Below are 5,940 nucleotides of genomic sequence, written 5' to 3' on the forward strand. Positions count from 1 at the left end.
TGGTATCCAGTATCAGCCTAAGGTCGATGGCTCTGACCCACCGGGCGGGCAGTGCCAGGGAAGAAAGGCCTGGCGACCACAGCCTAGAACACCCAGTGGAGCAGCAGTCCCACTCGGTTACACTCTCAGGCAGGGGCCATGAGCAGGAATCGGCTCCACAGCCACGGGGGCCGTCTTCCTACCCGCGTCCCCTTCTCTTACCACGCGCCTCCCACCCTGAGGTATCCACGCGGCCAGTGTGAGGCCAGTCTGACCCGGGCACTCTCCTGCTCAGAAACTCCAAAGATATCCCTCCCAGAGGGTCCATCCCTAGCCAGGAAGGCCGGCCCCTGCCCCGCCATCAGCTCTCTCCCACGGAGGAACCGAGATGTACAAAGGACTTCAGGAGTGACACACAGGGACCTCGCTAGAGACTGACCAAGAGGGACCACAGCCAGTCACCCAAAGCAGGATGGGCAGACGGCCGCGGTGGAGACAGACGGGTCAGGGGGCCTGCGACTGCCACGTGGACTGGCAGGCCGAGCCTGGGCTGCGGAACGCCGGTGGCAGTGGGTTCCTTAAGGCATTGTATGATATGCGGATGAAAGGTCCACACAAAACTGTTGAGATTTTTTAAAGAGTTGAAGTAGGAATAAGGTGATAGGTAAATTACCTACATGGCAACCAAACTGCTGACTGAAAAAAAAAATTAAAATGACACAAAAAGCAGGAGCTCGTTTAAACGACAGCAGATGCGAGTGTGTGGGGGGGTCTGAGCCGAGAATGGAGTTCAATCTGGAAAATACTTTTTGTCAAAAGCTGTCCGGGGTGGTCGGTGTGTTCTGGTCTAAAACATCTGAGCCCCAAACGTCCTTGAGGGCAGGACATCGGGGCAGAAACCTCCCCAGTGTCTCCCAGGTGTTTGCCTTCCGTTCCCAGCCCTGCCCGTTCACGGCCTTCCAGCCACACTGGCCTCTGCCTGTGGCCTGAGGACAGTGAACTCTCCAGCACCCGGAGAAAGCCTGTCCTCTCTGAAAGCCTGTCCTCTCTGCCGGCTCCTCTGGGCCCACCACCCCTTCTGGCTGATACTGAAATGCCACCTCCACAGAAGCCTTCCTTCATCACCCGCTCCCCCATGCAGAAGGTGGGTTCCCGTCCCAGCAGTGCCTGTGGTCTTCCCTGAAGTCCCTGTTCCAGAGCCAAACCCAAACCCAAACCCAGGGGCCATTTGGGTTGATTACAGCCCACGGCGAAGCCACTCCACAGGGTGTTCGTGGCCAGCACCATTCAGAAGGGGATCACCTGGCTTTGTTCCAGGGTGCTTTTGAGACCATTGTACGACCGTAACCGAATCCCTTGTGACCGAGCCATCCTCTGCACCCTTTCTGAGGCCCGAAGTCCTCATGGGGACATCTTTGTCACAAGATCGGCTGGTGGGTTTGAACTGCCGACTTGGCAGTTAGCAGTCCCATGCCTACCTGGCAGCCCCACGAGGGTGCCTTGGGTGCCTCTAGGCAGGTTCAAAACACCAACCTTTCTGCTAGTCAGAGAGTGCCTCATTGCTTATACCATGCCAAGACCTTACCGGGCCCCCTGCACAGGTCAACATAGCGTATCGTCCCTGCTCAGCACGCACTGATGGGATGGACTGGCATGTCAGCATCACGAGGGGACAGTGGACGGGACAGTGGAGACATTCAAGAGAGGAGAGGAGGAGAGGGGTGGGATAGAGACGCTCCTACCTTTCTGTGCCCCTTCCCGTCCCCCGTCCCCCGTCCCCACCCCCTCGCTCAGCACAGCACGTGCCAGGAGAGCCCAGTTCAGCAGGAGAGAAACGAAGAGACAAACACATGCTGTACTTCAGTTTTGCCCCTTGGTCAAGGACTAGGTGCCAACTGGCCATCTGCCCCCGCTGGGCCACCCCTTGCAGGTTGGCGCCCGCAGTGGGCTGTTGTCCAGGCTATTTGGGGAAACTTCCTGATCCCCCCTCTGGCTTCCCCACCCCCACCCCTCATCCTGCAGACCCAGAATAGCTGTCCCCAGCCTCAACCAAGGGACATTCCTAATTAGCATCCAGATGGTTGAAACCATCTCTAAACTCTCCTTGTGTCCTTCTTCCCCCAGGAAGCTGCGAACTAGGACAGTGGATCGGAGAAGGAGGTCACAGGCATGCTACCTGTCCCTGGATGCCCTTCCTAGCTGAGGACACTGGGTGGGTCTCAGGGTCTTGAGTCCTTGTCTCTGAAGAAGGAGGGGTGGGGTGGGGGGTGAGGGTGAGCTGTCCTGAGAGCAGAGATGTGACGGTAGTCTATGGTAGCTTTTGCCCACGTGGCAGCGTGACCTGGTCCTGACGAGACCTGGCCATGGCGAGGGAGGAGTCCAGGCTCTGCCAGGTGACTGGTCCTGGATAAGGGGCCTTGACACTCTGTGATCCAGCACCTTCCTAGGTGATGGGGCTGTTTACCTCTGCAGGTGCCCGTAGGAGGACAAGAGAAAGTTCTGGATAAATTGAAGTACCAAACTGACTCAAAGGATGGGAAGTCCCTCGGGTACCAGGGTGACCTTTGTTGTGTGTGTGGGGGGGAGCGTGAGCCCTTAGAGAACTCTCCCTTCAAGGAATCTTTGGGTCTTGCACTGGCCATACCCGTGGCTGGATCAAGCTCTGTGGACGGGTGGGGATGTAGGCAGACTTCTCCTCAGCTGGAGAGCCACACTGTTCTTCATGCCCCTCTTTGGGGAGCCCCGAGCACCCCAGGGGACCCAGCTCCACACACCTTGTCCCAGAACTTCCTCTTCCCATGTTCCCTCCTGTTCCTCTGGGTCCTATCAGCCCTCAGGTGACAAGGGAGGGGTGGGGAGAAGGGAGGAGGCCGGGGCTAGGGCTGGGGCTGGAGAAGAAGGGTTGAGACCTGAGACACAGAGGGCAGAGAAGCCTGGAGGCCTGGGGGTGGGTAGGGGGGAGATGGGGGTGTGAGGGAGGGCCGAAGGGGGCACGGGGCCGGGGGCGGGGGGAGGCTGGAGCCAGGCCTGGCCCCTTGCCTGGGCATGTGAAGTGGGGGGAGTATCGGAGGAGTTGGTGAGCACTCCACCCAAGGAAACCTCCATCAAATAAACAAGCAGCCAACACAGGGCTTCTGTGCAGAAGGCCAGCCCGGCGGGGGGAGAGGCCTTTGAACAGGTCGTGAGGACCCTGGCCGCTGGCCGGAATGCTGGAACAGGGTGGGGAGCGCCCCGGTGGTTTGGAGCAGGAAGCTGGAGCCTGGGGTGGGTGGGTCCAGCTTGGCTCTTCTAGGAAAAAGAAAAGTGTCGATTCAGCCCCTCTGGTCCACGCCTCTTCCCCAACACCCTTTCCTCGGCTCCAGGTCACGCAGGTCAGCCAGAGAGACAGACAGCCTCTCCTGGCCCAGCACTCTCAGCTCCAGCCCTGCGGCAGTGCTGGGACCCTGGGCCCTGGCACCAGAAAGCAGGCAAAGCCCCAGAGTTCTGACATGGAGCGCCCGGCACGGTGGCAGCGCCCAGGTGCTCGGGCTCTGTCACCAGGGACACTGGTTGGCCTGTGCCCGGGGCTCCTCTAGAGCACAGCACCTTGAACTTTGGGTCATGAAAACTTTGAGCGCACAGAAGGACCGAAACATAAATCGAGCTCAAAGGGGTCGTGAAGCTGAAGTGTTTCTGGCAGCGAGGGCCCACGCTGCACATGTACAGGGCCTGCGTGGGGACAGGGTGAGAAGCCTGGGCCAGAGCCCCCACGGCAGAGAGGGAGGGCGGTCCAGAACGACAGACAGACACACCCCTGCAGTTAGAGACACTGCCGGTGAGACGTGACAGGGACTGAGATGACAGAGAGAGACAGACACAGAGAGACACGAAGAGAGATGAAAGAGAACCTGTGTGAGAGACAGACAGAGACAAGCAGTAAAAGTGAGGAGAGAGAGAGAGAGAGAGAGAGTGTGTGTGTGTGTGTGTGTGTGTGTGTGTGTGTGTGTGTGTGTGTGAGAGAGAGAGAGAGAGAGAGAGAGAGAGAGAGAGAGAGAGAGAGAGAGAGAGAGAGAGAGAGAGAGAGAGAGAGACAGGAGAACCACCCCGGAGCAGAGACGATCACACAGAGACAGAGAAAAGGGAAGACAAGCCTGGCGGAGGCAGCAGGGCAGACGGGACAGGAGGCGGGTGGTTTGGGGGCCTGGGCATGGAGAGCATAGGGTGGGGAGCAGAGACACAGCGGTGGGCACAATCAGAGGCGAGGAGCGGAGCGGAGCTCACAGAGGAGGACAGACAGCCCAAGAGGAGGCTCAGGTCCTGCAGACACTCCCCCAAAAGACCTGGGGCTCTGTACCTGGGTGCTGTGGGATTTGGGGGATCTCCCTCCCAGGAGGGCGGCACTGCAGTTTGCTGTGCCCGACGCAGAGGCCTGCTGGAGACTGGCCCCCAGCCACCCTCCAGTAAGCCAACCTGGAGCCACTGGGGCTGGTGGGGTCACCTTAGGTGAATGTCACGGCAACGGATAGGGCAGGGAGGCCCCACATGGCTGGTGTCATCAGGGTGGGTCTGCCAGGGCATCCCCGGCCCAGGCTGTACCTGGAGCAGTGCTCAGGGGTGAGAGAGAGTCGGTGGCCAGGCAGGTGTGTGTGTGTGGGGGGGGTACCTGTGAGCAAATCTCCAATCTCATCGGGCACCTCAGATCACTAACAGGATCACGGTGGCAGGTGAAACCCTCAGACAGCGCAGGCTGATGCAGGGAAGGATGTACAGACACACACGTACGCACATGCAAAGCCACACACCTCTCTTCTGAACAGGTGGCATGCCCAAGTACCCCAGGGCACTCATGACCACCAATGCTGATCTCCAGCGTCTGGCCATCTGGCCCTTACTTCTCCCCACCCCAAGTCCAGCATCCAAACTAAGGGGAGACACACCTTGCAGACACAGCCTATGCCCTCGCAGGAGGGACAGGGGAAGAGACGAGGCCCTAACCCTGTGCTCTCAGTCTAGCTCCCACTCCCTGCTGTTGCTGCAGCCCTGCTCTGCCCTCCTAGAGGTAGCAGGGGCCACGCCCAGGAGATGAGCCACGCCTCTCCTATCCCCCTTCTCTTGCATCTCCGGACATTGAGAAAAATTGTCCCAATTTCAGGATGGAGAATGAGGTCAGGAGACCCCTGGGGTTCTGCTTGCCGGTGACAGCTGGCAGTCTTCATGCCACCTTCCTGGCACAGAGGAGCATGTCCTAAACCCAGTTTTAAAGGGGAGCTGCTGTCTTGGGAAGCAGGGTGAAATGTCAGCCAAATGGAAGCTCAGCTGTCAAACCCAGCTAGCCCATCCTGAGCTGGGAACCACGAGGTCAGCAGTTCAAACCCATTTGCTGCTCTCTTGGGGAAAAGATGAGGCCTTTTGCTCCCATAAGAATTCAGTCTTAGAAACCCTCCCTGTCCTATAGGGTCGCCTGAGTCCCCATTGACAGGATGGCAGTGTTTTTACATTCCTTTCTGAGGCCCCTCCTTACATCTGCAGGGCCCAGGGCAAGAGGACCAAAACAGACCCACCTGCCTCTCTCTTAAGTATTTCAATGTCATAACTCAAGCTGGCAGATAAATAAAGTATGTTCTCACTTCTCACCTGAAGCCCTGGTGGCATAGTGGTGGGCTACGAGGTGCAGTTCAGAACCACCAGCTGCTCCTCGGGAGAAAGATAGGGCTTTCTATTCCCATGAAGTGTCCCCGTGTCGTACACAGTTACTATGAGTCGGCATCAACTGGATGGCAGTGGGAGAAAGTGAGAACCTTTTACCTTGACCAAATACACCTTCAGGACCACCTGGCAGCCTGGGTTAAATATAAATCGGCGTCACTCCTTGGAGAGGTATGCCAACAGCGATGCAGGCTAGGGAGAGAGAGGCAGCTCTCCTGAAAGTCCTGGATTTTCCTGGTGCTGGAAGGGGGCATACACACACACACACACACACAC

This window comes from Tenrec ecaudatus, chromosome 10 (genome assembly GCF_050624435.1).
Source record: "Tenrec ecaudatus isolate mTenEca1 chromosome 10, mTenEca1.hap1, whole genome shotgun sequence".
NCBI lineage: Eukaryota > Metazoa > Chordata > Mammalia > Afrosoricida > Tenrecidae > Tenrec > Tenrec ecaudatus.